General features: G+C 41.0%; 1 protein-coding gene across 7 annotated transcripts in view; it reads left to right on the top strand.

Moving 5' to 3' along the window:
* Positions 1-19190, top strand: part of EBF1 (EBF transcription factor 1) — a 268614-nt gene that overhangs the window by 130256 nt on the left and 119168 nt on the right. The gene's annotated exons all lie outside the window — the stretch shown is intronic.

Genomic DNA, 19190 nt, shown 5'->3' with positions numbered 1-19190 from the left:
CTGTGCAGTATCCATTGTTTTGTTGTCTAGATGACCATTATCCAACCTGTGCCTTTTCCTGATGAATGCAACAAACACCAGGTAACTGCCACCTGTAAAAAGTGTTTAATGAAGGGAAATTCATCGACAGGAGGAAACAGCTTATGAGGCAGCATAGTGGTAAGAACATGGTGGCTTAAAGAACAACATTTGTTTCATAAAAGGGGAACCAGGATGGAGCACAAAGATAAATCTATTTAGACTGATAGCCAACAGCTTTAGTTAATTGTTACTGTAATCGGTTTTGTGTAGTGGGTGAGGAGAGGTGCTGCTCTGTCATCTTCAACCGTGGCTAAGGAAAGTGTGGCATCCTAATTTTGGGACAAATCAAGCAAGGAAAAAAGGGCTGTCAAGCTGAGGTACAGCAGGGGAGAATGGTAGAGAGCACTTGGTAATTCTTGCTCTGTTAGCCTGGGATCTGAAAGCAGGGTTGCTCAGGCAGCTGCATAAAGTAGGTGCTGAGGATAAAAGCGAATCTAAACCATATCTTTGTTCAAAAACTCAGAAGCACTTATGTTTATTTTAATGTCTCTTTTCCCATCATTTCTTGCCTTTTCTCACTGTTTTTCATGGGAGGTGACTGCCTCATCAGGAGCAGGTCCTCAGTTGTTGGTATTTTGGGTCTTGACCCTGTAATCTTCTCCTGTGTGGAATGCTGTGTGTGTCCCAGCAGCATTCCAGAAAAGCCAGATGGAGAGTCCCATGTTGGTGCATGGATGCAGTTTGGATAATAAGGGGACACAGAGCTCTGGCCTTCACTCTGAATTTTTGGTCTCTTTCTGGTTAATCTCTCACTTAGAATATAAATCACTATAGTTCTCCATGTAAAGGAAGTATTTGCATAATCCTTCCCATGGAAAAGAACCCTTAAAACCTAGGTAATTATTATCATGATCAGCTCTTGGTCTGACATAGTTCTGAAGATGAAATGAGAAACTCTCATAAAAGCAGCTCCTTTCCCCCTTAACCCATTTGTTCAAATTAATTAACATTATGACAATGCTGTTTTCTGCCTACGCACTTAATAACCTCTGGAGAATAGATTAGTCTAATATTATTTGCTTACAAAGATCAGTTTTGATAGGATTTTAAGTGCAAACACTCTTGCTTGTAATCAACAACTCCTGCTACTCCGAATTTTTGCATCTTCAACTAAAACATCTATTACGCAGGCCACCTGTGGTGATAAGTGAATCTTGTCTGTGAAATTATTTTAAACACTCTCAATTCACTAAAAATGTGTATTTATTCTCTGCATTTGTAAGCTGCACACATCATTCCTCCTTCCCCTGTACTTGGTTGCTCTGTAATATCAAATTACCCTTAAACCACTTGTGTATAAAATGTCTGCTTGAGGAAAAGAGGTTCATAATTGGAAGTCAACTTTTTGTATTTCCTCTTCTCCATCTCTTTTGTTCCCGTTCCTGTACAGCACTTTTATGTATTTCATAGTGCAGGTGGTGGTAAGCCAGGCAGGTGTACAGCTCCTGGGATATGTTGTGGATGGGGTAGTGAAGGTCTCACTTTGGGTCTGAAATGAAGCACGAGAGCTCTTGGTGGGGAAGTGGTGTTTAGAGACGTGGCTACTGAAAAGTAAAACCCTGTAATCTGCAGTGATGTGGCAAATCTGGATGCCATGGCTGTTAAACTGTGCATTGCTGCTGGTGCTGGAGGGTGATTTTGCCAGGAGGTGCAGTCAGTGATGCTCCTGTGCGTTGCTGTGTTGGGGAGTGTGGGTGTGGTAAATCATCCTGAAATGTGCAGGCTCTGTGCTCAGCCCTTCTGGAGCCAGATCTTGTTGGCTGGGCTGGCAAGACAAACCCATTGCAGCAAGAGGTGTTGCCTGAGCTAAGAATTCCTTGTGGGAAAACCTGATTGTTGTGGGAATGTAGAAGAGACGTGAGCAGGGAGTTTCTGTTTGCTTGTTTCTGAGGACTTGTCTCCCTGTTATCCCAACTGTGCTGGAAAGCTTTGGTCCAAACATCCCCTCTGGTCCTGCAGTCCTGTCTGTGCTCACGTGGTGCTGGTGGGTGCTGAAGGGTGTCATTTGCTGTGTGCAGGCAGCCCTCCAGAAGGCCAATATGTGTGGCAGTGGCCTGGCTGTTTCAGTACCAAGTGAAAAAAATGGGTTTATAGTTGTTTAATAAAGCAGGAGACAAATGTTGCCCCTGTGCAGAGAGGCTGAATTACGTACTTCATGAACCAAATTAGTATCACAATGCTTTGCTTTGTTCAAGAGGTGATATGCATTTACGGGCCCATTTTTCAGCAAGATAAATATGACATACACCAAGACTTCCCTGAAGTAAATAGTGTAAATAATAAAAGACTCTGCCAAGGAAAGCTGAGAAATGACTTAATCCTCACCCATTTATACTGTAATGCCAAAATGCCACTGACCAAATTGTAGAACAAACTGCCCATTTAATCAGCTCTCTCTAATGTTACAGAGCACGTTGTCTTCCTTTCTAATGATTCTCAGTATTCTTTCATTTGGTTATTAAGCTGTGGAATTTTAGCATTTATCCAGACTGGACTATTTCAAATCATTAGAGTACTGCTTTATTTCTAGCTGTTTTTTGACTATTAGCTTTCTTTGGGGGGTTAAAAATGTGAATTATTTTACCCTTTAATTTATTAAAGGAGGTGTTTTACCTTAGATAGTATTTTTCCTTATTTTTATTTCTGCTTTGTTAAATCCTTTTTTTCTTTTTCTGGCACCCAGGGCCTGCCAGCCTGGACAGAAATGATTAAAAGACTGTGTAAACATGTAGGATGGGATTTTCAAAAGTGTTCAATATTGCCCTAGCTGGGGAGCATTGCCATTGAACAGTTGTGTGAATGCTGAGTGCTTTTGAAAATCCCACTCTTAAAGTATCAGTGTTTTAACAGAGAACCTCTTTTGACACGGTTGCTCATCACAGGGCACACTCTGCATGTGTGACATCTTTAGTTACTGACAGTCAAGCCTGTAACAATGAGACGTGGTCTTTGTTGGAACCCCACTGTGGTTTGCTTTTAAAATAGTCTAATAAGGGGATTGGAAAGCTGAATGTGGGGAACTTTAGATGGCAATTTGGGATTTAATCGGGAGAAGGGTGATTGCCTTTGGTTTCCAGACACTAACTTTTGTGGCTTGAGTTAAGCCTTTAGAGGTTGGGGAAAGACAGCCAAGAGAAGGCAGCCAGCTCTTTTTAGGATTGGAGCATGAGCTCTGACCAGAATAGGAATAATTTGCTTCCCAGGAAGAGTTGTAATTTAAACTATGTCCAGAAAATCAGAAATACCTCAGAAAACTCTTTGCTCATATGCAGTGGAAATGTTCTTATTGATAAGAATTTACCTGATCGAAGAGTTGGGGAATCGAATTTGTAATCATATTGAAGTGTTAATATAACCCATACTTCTCAACCAATCAATTATTTTCTTGAAAACATCTCATGCACTCACAGAGCTCTGGAGAGGCCCAGTGCCAGCTGACAAAGACAGCTCAGTTCATGGGGGTGATTTAGCCACAATAAAACAGCCTCAGTCTCTGTGTGTGCCAGTGAGGACCACACACAGGAGCAAGAAAAAGATGTGCTTGCTCCTAATGTCTTGTGGTGTCAGTGAACAGAAGTGATAGGGAGGTCAGGGGTGGTATAAATCTGTATAAGGACAGAAATGGGCTTAGTCATGGATCAGATCAAGAAAAAAACAAACCAGTCCTTCAGTACCCATAAGTGTAAAAAACCCCCAAACCTGAATTCGGGGATGGATTCTGTTTCTGGCATTTGGAAAAGAAGGAAAGGCCATTTGCAATATCAGCATGTGCTGAACTGAGGGCTCAATGCTGCTGTGAGGAGAATGGTGTTCTTAGCTCAGCATCTGATTGCTGAGATCTTCTCCTGTGAAGAGTGGTTCATTTACTTTTTTTTTCCCTGTAAATTGAATTTTTTTCTGCAGACTGAAGTAAATGGAAATAAGAACTTATGATATACCAGCAGAACAAGCAGTCTTAATAGATGCTTATGGTATGGAAATTTCTCTCTGAATCCTCTTATCTTCTGTTTGTAAACAGGGATGAACATGGTTCTGTGCAAACATTCACAGTAGGTGCCCTCTGACAGCTTCACAATTTTCCTAACCTGATGAATAAATCACTGTTGCACCTGGTATAATTCAAGGATGTAAATTTTGTTTGTTATTGTAGATAACAGGCTTGTGCTGGGGAAAACATGATTAAGTGCAGTCTGTTCCCTGGAAAGATTTTACTTTAGTTCCATGTTCCTACGTTGGGATCCTTATACTGATGCAGAAAAATTCCAATTTGAAAGGAATTCAAATTCTGGCAGTATCACACTGCCAGATCAGGCCCAAGACTTGCAAGGCACAACCAAGTGTGAGGAGAAAAAAAATTTAAAAAATAAAGGAGATTCTCACCTTTGTGTTCACACCTGTAGAAATTTGGTCTGCAGTCTGGAGGATCTAGGAAAAGGGAAACAACACATTATTCCCCCTTCCCTCACTCCAGAAGCCCTGCTTTGTGTCACAATAATATGGGTGAGGGATGGTCCATGCTGTAATGCATCTGGAAAAAGGGCAAAGTGCTTGTGTTTAATTTGTACCTTCAGAGTTCTGTCTAACAACACTGTGACAATCAGTGCTGATAGTTGCAATTGGATTTTCATCAGTGATGAAACATCTGTAGCACTGAGGGTGAAAAGTTCTGTGTTGTCTCTGGGTTGAAAAGTAGGAGAAATCCTAAAAATGCTACCCTACTGATGGTGCTTTTATCTGCACAGCAGGGGTTAGGACCTCATGGTAACAAAATTCCAGTGAATTTTGTGTTGGTAGTACTTGCACAAAATATCTGTTGGATGTGGAGTACTTGTTCATGTTAAATAGTTCTCTGATGCAGAGTGCCTGCCTGTGCTCCTGGAAGCCAACCCTGCTCACTGCATTGCCACCAAATTCATAGATTTGACCTGAGATCTCTGCAGAGGGGTGGTTTTGGGGAGAGCAGTTCTAAGCCAGAAAGTTTAGGTGCAGAATGTGTGTTGTGCCCTAAAGGAGCTTTGTCCTGTGAATACAGAAATTACCAGGGTTTCAGTGGCCTTGGTTTTGCCTGAATTTCAGTGGAATCAGCCAGAACCCAGGGTATATACAGATTTTTCTGAGATCTTTCTTCAACAAACAGAGCTTTTTCATTTGATATAATGGAAAAAAATACTTTTTATATTTTTGCACACTGAGATGTACAGATATGCTCATTCAAATGCAAATTTTTAGGAATACAGGCTAGGATAACTTTTCTGCCTCATATTTCTTCTTTCTTTCTTTCTTTCTTTCTTTCTTTCTCACTGTACCTCTTCCAGAATTTGTAGCGCTGTTTCATTCCACCACAAAACCCAATAAATTAAACAAGCCCCCCTGAAAAGAAAGAGACAACGTGAAACATCTGTACATCAGTTTTCTGGAAATCCAAACGTGATCCTCAACATAGAATGTTAATAAGTTTCATAGCCATATTTTGGTCATTTTCCTAATTTTACATCCAGATATCTTTGAGTCTGTTTATAATGAACATCTTTTCTTGGTTTTTTTGTTGGTTTTTTTTTTTGTAGTGACACATGCCTCCAATCACAGGAGATGTATTAGCAGAACTCTGAAGGACACACAATGTCTGTAACATTTCTCAGATAATATTGTCATATCCTTGGAGCAGCAGCCCCATTTTGAAACAGTAATTTGGTCCCTAAAGAGCTCTTTAGCCTCTGCCTTGCCTGCCCACCCTGGCCAAGCTGTCGAAGAGAGCAGCCCAAGATAGATGGTCTGGATTTGTGTAGAGTAATTTAAAGCATCCTGCTTTTTTTTGTCTGCTTCGTTTTCTTTCCTGGTGGAGAATTTACTTGGGAATATACTTTATCTGCAGTATTGCTTGCTTATACTGCAGCAATAGTATGTTGCTCCTTCATTTTTTTGTTTTGTCTTACTTTTACTAAAACCTTTATTAGAATGCAGATGAACCCTGACCTCGGCCGAGGATTAAGTGAACAGATTCTTTAAGTAATAAATCTGAAGGCATATTACAAGCAAGAAAAAGGGATTTCCCTTGTGTTTTTGGATTTATAAGTGCCAGAGGCTAAACAACTTACAAGGGCTCTAAGATTGCTCCTTTTTTCTAACCTGGGACATGTTCTAATATTGTGACATAGCGAAGAATTAAGCTGGCTTACTAAGTAGAAAACATGTAGAGTAATTGAAAATGCATCATACAGACAGGAATGCTCAATGCAGCGACGTCCTGTTACAGAGATTACACTGATTTATAGGGGATGTCTTAACTCCTAATCCCAGGGACACAAGATCACATCGACCATGTATTCTTTCATAAGCAGCAAAATAAAAAAGGTGGTTAATAATATATATGCTTGAGATGGAAAATGAGGGAGAGGGGGCTGGGGCAGCATTGACTTTCACGTTAGAAGAATTTAACAGTGCCAATATTTTCATTAGGTTTTTGTGTTTGTCTCATTAGGGAAGTGCAGCTATTTTGTGTTTTTTAGCTGAGAGAAGTAACCAAATGGAGCAAGAATGAATTAGGGCTAAATATTGTTTGGTATAAGCTGTTCTGAAGAGCTCAGAGAGGAAATGGCTGGGGGTGGGGCAGGGAGGAAAGGTCACATGGAGCGTGGATGTAAAGCAGGGTGTGGAAACAGCTGGAGCCGAATCACCGTGTCTTGAAATTAAAAGAGAAGATGGTGAAAACAGTTATTTTCTTTTGACCATCCAGAGGGGAAGACTTCAGGGAGAACAATGGTGCTGCTTTGCAGAGCTCACGTCACCCATGGTGACCTCACCCCACACAAGTTCAAGGACCTCTTCTCCCCCATTAACCATGTGCAGAATAATCACACGTACTCTTTCCTGATCTGTTCATTTTCTCCCAGCTGTTGGTTCCTGCTCTGATCAGTCTTTTGTCTTCTCATTTGGTAACACCTCTCCAAAGGTCTGCTGGAAACTGGAAGAGCTGTTTCTCCTTGGAGTCATCCTCTTGCCTTCCTGCTTCTTATTCTCCACTGCAGTTTGGGTTGCTTCATCAAGTTCATGTTTTCAGCTGCTTCAGCTCTGCCAAGAGAACACAAATCTATTATTTCAGTCTTACCTTCTCTAGGTTGAAATTTTCTGTCTCCTGTGTTCCTTGTGATTGCATTTCCCAGGTTGCAGAATATCCTCCTTTCACATTTTCCTCAGTCATTAGTTCTCAAATTGGTAGGGACAACTCACATGTCCCTGAGTGAGCAGACAGGGGTGTAAAGCTTTTCTGGTGGAGTTTGCCAGGAGTTTGAAACAAAAGTTTGTGAAGTTTGTCCTATTTAGCTCAACACTAGACTCAGCCCCAGAGATGGCATCATGACTGGCAGTGTTGTTTATGTTTTGCTGCTTGTCATTGGAAAAGAAGCTTCGGATTTCTTTTCACACAACTTGAGCCATCTCCTCTGCTTTCCTGGTTGTGGCCAACTTTTCTGCAGCTTCTCCTGGTACAAATAGTTTCTTCCTGTGCCAAAAACCCTGGCCTGTAAGGAATGGAAAATTTATGGACAGCAGGAAATACATGGAACTTCAATGCCAAAGCAGTTGACAGAAAACCTTTCTGAGTTACAAGTATTAAAATCCTTACTGTGGTTTCAGTTTTAGTTGAGATTTTTGGGGGTGTTTTTTTTTTTTGATTCACAGATTCGCCTGACACCTTGTGACTTTGTTTCATCACACCAATGCTTGGTGTGAGAGAAAATTAGATTGAATAATTTCTGAGTGTTGACATTATGCAAAGAATTTATTTTGGAGTGCAGGATACTTGGATAGTTGTGTTATCCAACTAGAGGGGCTGTAATGCTACATTGAACATTTATAAATTTGGGCAAAAATTACAATATTTAAAGATGCATAGCAGGGAGACTCTTGAGTAACAGGAAGTCTTAACACTTTAGTTCAATGCCTGCAAAAATGTATGGCCCATTCAGGGAGGGTCCTGTGGGTTTTGTCCCCATCTTGTGGCTGTCCAGATGTGACATTTGTAAGTCTTAATCTTTTGAGTGAAGCTGTGCAAGGTCTGCTGTCAGCCAAAGAGGAATTATTTGTGCATGCTCCTGTTTAATCGATACACTAAGCATAAAAGAGGCAATAGAAATAAGCAAGAGAATGAAAAGTCTGGTAAGAAACCTGAAGGCTGCAAAGTGGCAGCTGAGACTGGAGAATGAAGTAGGGGGAAGTTTTGAAATGGTATGAGCACGAGTGGTAAAGGAACTTTCTGTATAGAAAATCCCCCAAAGCCTCCACAGTCAGAAATATTTCACATCCAAAAGAAGAAACTTTTAAGGAGGAAGCAGGATCCTCTGATAGATGACAAGGAATTTCTTGACAGAAGACCAAGAGGTTGCTGTAGAGCGTTCAAAGATCTCTTTGCCCCTTGCAGACAAAAGAAAGTCCTGGAGAGATGCCATTGACTGATGTGCTTCTACTGTACATAGAGTAACAAAAATAGGAAGGACTTTTACGAGTCATGGAAAGAGTAGGTGAAGCTTTGGACAAGTCAAATGGTGTCCCTGAAGTCTGAAAGGTAGAAAATGCTGTGAAGTTGCTCATTTATCACAATCCAGGAAAAGGAGCTCCAGGTGACTGCACCTGGCCAGCTCTGAAATCTGCAGCAGGGAAATGGTCACAATGGTCTTCATGGGGAGAAAATGAAAACTGAGTTGGAGTCTGAAGAAAGAAGCAGAGGAACACATTAGGGGACAGCTGTGAATCTCACTGCAAGGCTCTGGAGCAGGCCAAAGTCCTGTAGCTCAGAGCCAGTACTTGGATGCTGTTCCCCATTTGTTCCAGGTGAGATGATATCAGTTCAAAAAGCTCAAGGAAAGAAAAGGAGCACCACTTATTGCATTACAGGAGGGAAATGGAAATTAAGCAAGATGTGTAAATACCTTGCTTGTTAAACTTTGGACTCCAGGGGCTATGAAAATACATTTTGCAAAAACTTGTCTTCTGTGGACCTATCCTTAACTCAGCATTTTCTGTTAATTGGTGATTTTGTAACGCCTATAGTGAAATTATGGAAATATTATATTTGGTTGGATTTGCTGTTTTGTTTGGTTTTTAAGAAAAATTTCTAGCAGTTAGAATCAATTTTGAGGGAAGGGACCACATTTTCAGAAAACATTTTATTCTCCAGATTCTTACAAAGTGAAATCTTACAGAAACAAATCAGAAAATAAGTAGTACAGAGTTGTGCGAACAAAACATTTACTGATGTGATTCCTCCAGCTTCTGCTTTTTCACTTCCAAGCATCTTAATCAGAAGAACAAAAACAAGTGAAGGAAGTTGGTATCTTAGGGGGTTGGGGATGGGTTAAGAGATGGGAAGAGGTATAGTCAGGATTGTAGAATGATATATGAGAAGTGATTGTAGAGACTTGAAATCTTTAGGGTGAAAGATGACTGGAAAAAGATATGATCAAGACTGTGAAATTATCAAAGGGAATATGGAATGAATATTCACAATTCCCAACACAAGGAGTAAAAATGTCCCTGTTAAATGGTCGGATAGCAGGTTTAACACAAACAAAGGAAGTACTTTTTCACACAATGCATAATTAAATTGTGGAACCCATTGCAACAGGATGTTGTGGAGGTCAGAACTGTAAATGAGTTCAAAGAGAGACAAGTTCAAGGAGGATAGAGCTGACAAAGCCTATTAAATATGAGGGCTCAGATACAATCTCTGGGCTTGGAGAGCCCTGAAACTTTCATTGCTGGAGGCTGGGAGAGTGCAGTCGGATACACTTTCCATGTTCCTATTTTCTCCTTTCACACAGCTTGTATTGGCCACTGTCAGAGAGATACTTGGCTCAGTGTGGATGGGAGACATTATTGGTATTATACTTTGGAAGACTTCCATTTGCCTTTGAAATGAGTTTGTTCCAGATCTGAAGTATTTTCTGTCTACTTGGGATTTTGTTTCTGTCAGGTTGAGGGTGTGACAATCCAAGGTGTTCCAACACTACTTCCCTCCAGAATAATGAGATTGAATAAGAAATTAGATTTTTAAACACAGCAGTACCAGTGTCTCTGTTTTTGGAGTCTTATATGATGGAGAATAAAGGGTTGACTTTGCAGTTTATGAATTTTCTGGTTTCCCTAGTGCCATACAAGAACCAGAAATCAACCCCCACTAAAAACTAGCATGATGAAATCCTCATAAAAATCACAGGTAAATGAACCATTATTGTGAGAATTTCAATAATGCTAGTCAGGATTAGAAGTAATACTTTGGAGTGGTGTTGGAGACAAATGGGGAGCCAGGGCAGGCTCAAATTACCTTTCCTAAGTCAGCTCATGAAAACTGTTCAGTGTTAGTGAGCTGTTCCTGTGAGGAGATGGGTCCCAAAATGCACAGTGTGGCAGCTGGGATTGAATGGTGGTGCAGAAACAGATATATGGATAGGCATGTTGTTATTATTTAATTGTGAAGTAGCTTTAGCAAAAGTCATGATGCTAAATAACATTTTCTGTGCACAGCAGAAACCAATCCCTGTTCTCAGACATCCTCACTGTACATAAGTAGCCAAAGATGGGCAGCAGCAGGGAAGGGAGAACAGGGAGGCACAACAGGATAAAGTGATTAGCCCAAACTCACACAAAAGATCAGTGGCAAAGCCAAAAACAAGCCCAGGGTTTCTGGGGCAGAGCTGATGGGATCACATGCTGCACAAATCCATTACAGAGAGATGTAGTAGCTTTGTGGTCTGAGCTGTAAGTTCAATGTTCATCCACTCCAAAAATATAATGTATAGAGAGTTGAGTGTATTTTAAGAGTTGTTCCTTTATCCTCACAGCAACTGGAAAGGATGGCAGCCTGCCCTGAAATAGTAACTATCAATATATGATGCCTTTTGCAGCTTTCCTTCCTGATCAAATAAATAATTTGTAAGGTTTTGATGACAAAAGGATGTATCCTCTGCTCAGCTATCACCTGCCAGCACTACTCTGTGCAATCTGATTTAGAGATTTAAGCATAGAAATCGTCCTTTCTGCTGTTTCCCCTGGAAACAGGGAGCCCAGCAGAGAGGTTAATCATTTGGGTTTGCAATTCAGAGTCGGCAAAATCCTAAATAATTCCCCATCTTCTGAGCTTTAAAAGATGCTGCTAGACTTCAAACTTTCAAAGGCAGTGGTGTTGCTTGTTCCCTGATATTGTTTAAAAATAAGTAATTTAGACAATTATATACCCCAGAAAGGTTTACATTAGAGTGGAGCTCCCTTTGCTTTGCTGTGGTACAGTCATGCATGGGAGAGAGCAGAAATAACCCACAGCTTCCCCTTGGGTTTGTGAGATATTCTGTATAGCAATAGCTGTGCCAGCTCCCCAGTATGGGGAATATATCCCAGTAAAAGGGGATTCATTGTGGGTGGAGGCTGAGCTGGGAGCTGAGGCATCACTGGAGCTCTGGAGCAGAGGAGCCCTGGCCAGTGCTCCTGTCCTGGGGGCTGCTGCCAGCCCATTGTGGGGTGGGTGGGGACAGCACAGTTCTGTCTGCAGGGACATGGGACACCTGGGCCATGCAGGGTCTCTCTGTGCCCACCCCACTCTCTGCAGTGATCTCATCACTAAGGGGCTGCTGTGTGCCAGGGTGAAGTGGGAAGAGGAGAAGGAAGGGAGCAAGGGAGGGAGATTGGAAGCTGGGGATCGAGCTGTGGAATGGTGAGTGGCAGAGGAGAAAATTCATTGGTTTCACAGAGTTAATGGATCCAGGAGTATCTTCTCCCCATATGAGCTGCAGCTGAAACTCAGATTGCAGAGGGTGGTTTGCATGTTCTTCATTGAGGATGATCACCTCCACCCTGCACACCATGCAGAGTGTCCTTGGAGCCTAAGGCTAGGAAATATTCTGTATCTCTCCCCTTTTCTACCAGCCTATTGCAACATCTGCTGTATGTGATGTGCAAGGGCATGAACTGGCATGAACTGGCACTATCCAGGCATGAGGCTAAGTCACAGCTTTAGTTCAACTTCCCTGTGCCTTGGCTGTGTGGGATTAAGTAAAGCCAATCATGAAGTACTGGTACTGCATGCTACATTTCCTGCTTGAGAAAGCTCTTGAAAAATCTTTAAAACAATGATAAAACCAGAGGGTTAAGAGGAAAAAAAAAAAAATAAAGCCTTTCTCTGATGTCTTGACCATTGGGGTCAAAACCCAGTAGGCTGAACTGGAGACATTATAATTTCCATTATTAGGCTTCTGAGGGAGCCATGACTATAAGCACATTTTCCTGGGCTTTCAGTAGTGTTCAAATATATTGTAATGTTTCCTGCAGGAAAATAGGGGTAATTGCTGTCACTATACTCTGGGGGCTAACATTCTCAAAAGATATAACTAGTCACTGCAGAGGGGTTGTACCTGAAATGAATTTGACCCACAATATATTGCAAAAATACTGTATGCATCTTGGGATCTCAGCACTCTGCATGCTTTGGAGGTGGGTCAATTAAAAGGTTATAATTTAGGGTCTTCATGAAAGTCTTTGGGAATAGGGAAGCCTGAATTCCATAATGAAAATCTATAAGGTTATTTTCGCTATTGGTGCATTTGTATCTGTAGTCTGTATGGAGATAAAAAGATATTATCTGATTTGTGTGAGATATGTAAAAGTTAGATAAAAATATGCACATAAATAGTGTGTGCACAGGCATGTCCATGTGTGGAGAACATCCATGTGCACACACCCCCTGCCCCCCACACCTCTGTGTTAATGAGCTTTTCCTCTGGAGAGGACAAGTCGAAAGGAGCCAGTCCTTCCAGCCAAAAAAATCAATTGCTTCTTCATGAATTATTGAGATGTTTGCCATCAGTTTCTTTACAAAAAAAAAAAAAGAAAAAAAAAAATCCAGTCATTGTTCGATGTTTCCTCCCCCAGCACACTCTTTGCTTTTACTTGTGATGCCATGATATGAAGACACAAATTCTCAGATATTAAAAGTTCTCATTCTTTTAATGACACAAATATTGCTGTATTTGGTTATCCTTTTCTTCTCTCCAGTTCTAGCTGTATTTGTGCACATAGACACTTCTCACATATAGCAACTGTCATCTTCCTCCCAGCACTTAGCTAAGGAAGGGACCCTGCAAGTAAGAAAAGAAAAAAAGATTTCATAGCAGAAATACTAGTATTTCCTCTCTGCCAAGTGCAGTATTGATGTACTGGAGCTCAGACACTGAATCAGGGCTCTTACGTGGAGCTGAGACACCACTAAACTGAGACTTTTGCCTCCTGTGTAAATAGAGAGATTAATGACGTTAAGTGAAAGCCAAGCTGCTGAAATGTTACCTTCCTTATGGTGCTTTGAATTTCCCTTATTTTTGATAAATGAACCAATCTGGCAATAAAATCCTTGCACAGTAGGTTAATAATGTCATAGCTGTAGTGCAAAATAGTTATGTTTTTACTGTCTCTTTGCAAACAATAATCCTTTGAAGCCTGATGAATCTATTTTCAACCAACTTGTATGATCGCTGATACACAGAGCTTCCCTTTTGAAAAAACAGCTTAGAAGATATTTAAAGCCCAGGAGACAATAGGCTAAGGAAGAGGGACAGTGTTTAAAAGGCAGAAATTGGGTGAACTCCTCTTTTTAATTTCACTTTTTTCTCCATGTCTCCTTTAATAGTTTTGTAAGCATTTCAAAATAGATTTCCTTGCTGCTTTTTCTAGCCACAGACTACTTCCCCATGGGTTTGCTGCAACATTAATTTATCACTTACAAAAGTAGCTTTTCCCCTCAATCAGTTGTGAAGAGAACTGGAAAAGCAGGGGCTGAGTGTAATCAGAAACTTTGCTTGCTAAATCAGGTCTGAGATTGAGCTGTCTTTGGAGGGTGACTTTCTCATGGTGACACTGGTTTTGTTCTGGTGCTCTGGGAGGAGCTCTTATTTGTATTTATATGGAGTTTATCATATTTATGTATCAACCAAAATATCTGGGCACAGTGAACTAATTTCCCAGCAGGAGTTTTTGTTGCAGCTTTACAAGGCACTTGAAATATGGACACGTGGATTTACTGGCTTTGTGTACTTGCTCATGGGAAGGTTTAGGAGGTAAAAAGAAACTGCAGAAGCTGTGAGAACAAGCAAGTTAATTGAGTACAATGGGAAGTGAGTTGTGCAGGCAGCAGCAGATCCTCTGCCCAGAGAGTACTTGTCACTGCTCATATTCAGAGAGGAGCTCTTGGCACTTCCCTCCGTGAACAGAGGTGTCACAGCAGTCCTCAAAATTCCTGTCACCTGGCCCTGCAGAGGTCTAACCCTCCTCGCTGCACTGAAGCACAGACCTTGCACAGTGGCCACACACCCCCTTCCCATTTCAGAGAGAAGCTCTGGTAGCAGGGAGGGGATTGCAGGAAAGGAGCAGGGCAGTTGTGCAGCGGGGTCTTTAAACATTCTCCTAGGCCTGGGTATCTCCTGCTTCCAGACCTTTTCCCCATCCTCTCTGCTATCTCCTGAAAGATCAGCTTCCTGAGGACTTGCATGAGCAAAAGTGGTGTTCACCACACAAGGAGGAGGAACTGCACCCTGCATTTTAGGTGACTGATCAGCCATGCTGGCCCAGTTCAGCACAGAACTCTCACTGCCTCTCTCAGCACATCACAGACCTCTAAAGGGGGTCTGGTCACAAACCAGAAAGACCAACTTGATTGCAGCAAATAATTCTCTTGTCTCCAGTACTCAGAAGTGCATCAGGATGTGAGCAGCAGTGGATTTGGTGCTATGAGGAGCATAATGGATTGGCAGAACCTGGGAAAGGAATCCTGAAAAACCAAAGTCTCCCATCAAATGGTTAGCAAAAAGCCAATTGTTCTATTTACAAGAGCTCTCCTGCCTGGAGGAGAGGCAAAAAAAAAAAAAAAAAAAAAAGTATCAAGACAAGCATTTCCTCCCTGTAATGATAAGGAGCTGTTGCCTGCAGCATTCAGACTACATGGTTTCACAGATGTTTTAAAAAAACCCCAGCCAACAGTCTCGCTCTACCTTAACTAGAGCAGCAGCACAATTGTCTGTCAGTCTTTGTACAAAGCAGAGTGGAAATATTGCCCTCCTGTTTCTTTAAGTCCCAGGGACTTAGTAAAATTAACACTAAATGTTTTAAAAGAAACCCTATCAAAAATCACTGATGATTTCAAGTTATTATTGAGCATGGGTGTCTGGGTAGCTTGGGGCAGTGCACATAAACTTGACAAACAGGGTACTTTAGTGCTGCCTGCCCAGATCCACATAATAGGGCAATGAAGCTTTTATTCATTCAAAGAAAGGTTGAGTTTGATTGGCAGGTCAGCCTGCCTGAGCACCACAGTCTCTTTTCCCTAACACTTCACTGCTATCAATTACAGTTTTGAATGTGAATTGTTTCTAATGTAAAATAATGCCAACCTCTGCCTCTAACCTCAGGCCAAAAGCTCTCCTGTGTTTTTTTTTTTTTTTTAATTCATATTCACTGACTGCCTGAGGAATCTGTTTCTGCTTTGTGTTTTCTCAGTCTCTCACCAAAGTGCTGCCATCAGAAGCCAGATTCATGCACAGCACATTATTTTCATTGTATTAATGATATCATTGGTGAGCAAAATTAAATAGAGTGATTTCTTCCCCCTTCCCCCTTCAGTGCCACAGTAGTAATGTTTGTTCTTTTAAACATGCAGGTTCAGAGACATAATTCATAATAAAGTTATAATCCATTACAAGCAAGCATGACTCTGAAATTGCTTGATTTTTATCTGGCAGTTGACTTAAATCTGTTTGCAAAACTTGCCAGATTGAAGCGAATGCAGATCTTATTTAAATCAGGTGATTTGGTTCAGCTGCCATCTGTTGGCCAGTTCATTATTATGATTTTGTGGTTACAGTAGTTACCTGTCTTCATTTATTTCAGTAAAACAGAAATTACATTTAGTAAATAGTGGGGTGTTATGTAATGTCTCTTTACCCCAGGGAGCTGGGTTTACTTGTACGTATGTGGAACTTTAACACAAAATCTCCTTTCTCTGCTGGATGACCATTTATGCTGCAAGATGCATTTCCTGTTCTTTGTGACAGACCTCAAAAATCAGTTCCTCTGCTGACATATAGAAATGCCTCATGTGTTGCATTGTGGAAGCTTAGGAAAGCCCTACAGGATGGCATTTTTGATGGGCTCCCAGAGTGGGAAATTTAAGTTTAGGACCCTCTGAATGGTGGAGTCAGTTGTAGGGAATTCTTTTGTAGATGGGGGTGCTGTTGTTTTTTTTCCTGCTCCTTCATATGATTCATGTTCCCTTACTGAGGACCATTTATCCAGTTTAACAAAAGCTTCTATTCCAAGTGAATTTTCATTTCACTGTTGTTTCATCAGGATTTTCCCTCTCTCGTGTTCATGGCTTGTCTCTCCTGCTCCATTATGGAACCCTGTAGCACTGTGTGCACTCTGCCTCCAGTGACATCACTTCAGGCTTTCTCCCATCACATCCATTATTACCTTGATGGGCATACACAGCAAAGACCTACCTTTGCTCTTTCATCTCTCTTGAGACAGCCACTCTGCAGAATAACCTAGAAACAAGCCATCCCTTCTGGATGTAATTGCTTACAAAAATACAAGTTTCAGGATGAAGCAGTTCTTGTGATAACAGCTTTTTTTATCAAATACATCCTTACATGGGTTTAGCATATATTTAATTTTATGGTGTGATATTTTTATGCACAGTTTGTGGTGGGAAAGGATTTCTTACTTTAGAAAAATAAGTAGATAAAAATCTTATATATGATACTTTGTATGACATGGCTGGAGACGCCTCCTGCTCCTGGAGGTTTTATATTTTCCTTGTGGGCTCCTTCCTGCTATCTGAGATATCTCCATTAGCTCCAAGGATAGAGTAGGCTGAGAATTTGAAACAGGAAAATGTGAAGTCTGGCTTTTTTTCCTGTTATCAAGTTTCACTTGGCCATGGTATTTATCACAGTGTCCAGCAGACTGTCTGAGGAAATTAGAGACTTCTCACCATATTGAGTATTTCTGTCATGCCATACATTACGTGATTCAAGGTATGATTTCTAGTTTTTCATAGTGTGTTGTTCTTTTATTTTGATTTCAGATGAAAATAAGTATCAACATTTCAGACTTCTAATTCCAAATCTAATTTTGAATCATTTGACATTTAGCAAAACTCAGAACATGGCCTGGTAGCCAGGTCTTGGCAAGTTTTATAGCCACTTTGCCTTTTGGGCAGTGGAGGTAAAGCAGCACAGGGTCTGATTTCTGTGTTACACCAGTTTTAGAGCAGAGTAACTCCACATTTTGCATATGGAATTCCTGATTTACAAGCTCAGGCTAACGGACCACTTTCACAGCAAGCAAAATTATTTTTGGTGCAAATAAATGTGTGCTCCTCAGTGACTGCCTTGTGAGGCTCAGCCCTTTGGAGTCTGAATGCAGCGTGTGTGGAAAGGAAGCTATGAGAGATGCCACCTCCTCCAACTCGTCCTCCACTTTCCAAACAAACATGGCACAAACACATTGTAAATAAAGATGACTTCAGACACAGCTCTTTTCATGGGTGAATGAGTTACACTGGGCGTTTTACTGGCAGGAGAAATGTTCCCTGGATTCCACGTTTGAATACTTGATCTGTTAGCATTGCTGGATTCTTTCGTTGCTGTGTATTGATTTAAAGTCTCTACTGCAAACAAGCCCTCAGCTGGCTGGAAGGCAGCGACTGGGGGAGATGCTGCTGCCCTGCAGCAGAGCCTGGGCTTGCTGCAGCCAGGATTGTGTTCTCCAAGGCTCCAGGACAGAGTTTGAGGACCATCTCCCTCTGCCAGCAGTCCCCAGAAACCATCCCTGGTGGCAGTTTGGCAGTGCCTGTGCTCTTGGGGCTGCAGCAATGCACTGGCATTGCCCAGCCTGATGAGGAGGATCATGTTCACCTTCACTGGAGTATGAAGTGGTTAAGGCTGTAATTCAAGAAAGCAATTGAGCATTTAATGTAAATCCATCCTTGTTCTGCACATGCTGAAGCATGTGTTAAACTTTGACTTTAATGAGACTTGACCCAGTGTTTGAAGGTCTATGTGTACTTAAGATCAGCTGATATCATGAAGACTTTTTAGCTGAACTTCATGCACAATGTGGATGTTGTGGTTTGATATCTGATGAAAGAAGTTCTAATAAGAAAGTTTTTTGGCAGATCAGTCTTTTGACTTTTTTTTTCCCCATGAAATCTGTTGCAATTCATAATGCATCCTCTTTTTTTTTTTTTTTTTTGAAAGAACACATGAGGAATTGAATAATGTAGCTTATAATTTTATGAGGCACAAAAATTTTTGAACAGTCAGCAGAATCCTTCCTCAGTTGTTTGGAAGCTTAAGGGGTTTAGAAAGTTCTTCCTGAGAGATAAATAAGCTGTCAATTCATGATGAAGAAAATCAAACTTGTGCTGTTGATTTTGGCTGTGGTATTTGCAAAAGTATGAGAGAAATTTTTGCAGTCATAGAGCGCTCCATGTGTTAGCATTTAGCTTTCCAATGCCACATTGTGCCTCTGATAGCTTTTCTAAAAGGTAAACAGAAATGTCAAAATAATGAAAATAAAAGATTAACCATTCCGATTTTTTGAGAGTTAGAAATCAAATCTGTATTGCAAATTAATAGAAAGCCAGATCAAGTTTCAAAAGCTGCTTATTGCACCATTGCCTGGCTTTTTTTTTTTCTCCCTTCTTCTGAAGGTCTTTTTCAGACTTCACCAGATTTAGATTGTGAAATGTCTAAACAGAGGTTCTAAACAGAAACCTGGGAGGTATAGAAAGTATGCCAAGAGCAAATTAGTTTACTTAGTTCATGACTTTAATACACCCTTGCAATTAGCAGAGTATTTCCTTTGGACTGTGGTCTCAAGGTATGTGTTTCTGTTCATGATAGCTTTTTTTTTAATTTGCTGTCTTTAAATGAGAAAAACCAAACTCCACAGTTCTGCCTTGCTGGGTCCATATGTACCAGGAGTTTGATCATGCTGGAGTCACAGTTTAACTCATGATTCAGTATCTCCAAATGCATGGGCAGGTGGGAGAAAAAAGGCTGAGTTAGGACCTG

Source organism: Serinus canaria, chromosome 13 (genome assembly GCF_022539315.1).
Source record: "Serinus canaria isolate serCan28SL12 chromosome 13, serCan2020, whole genome shotgun sequence".
NCBI lineage: Eukaryota > Metazoa > Chordata > Aves > Passeriformes > Fringillidae > Serinus > Serinus canaria.
Note: the sequence above shows the minus strand (reverse complement) of the source record. Positions and strands in the feature narration are given on the sequence as shown.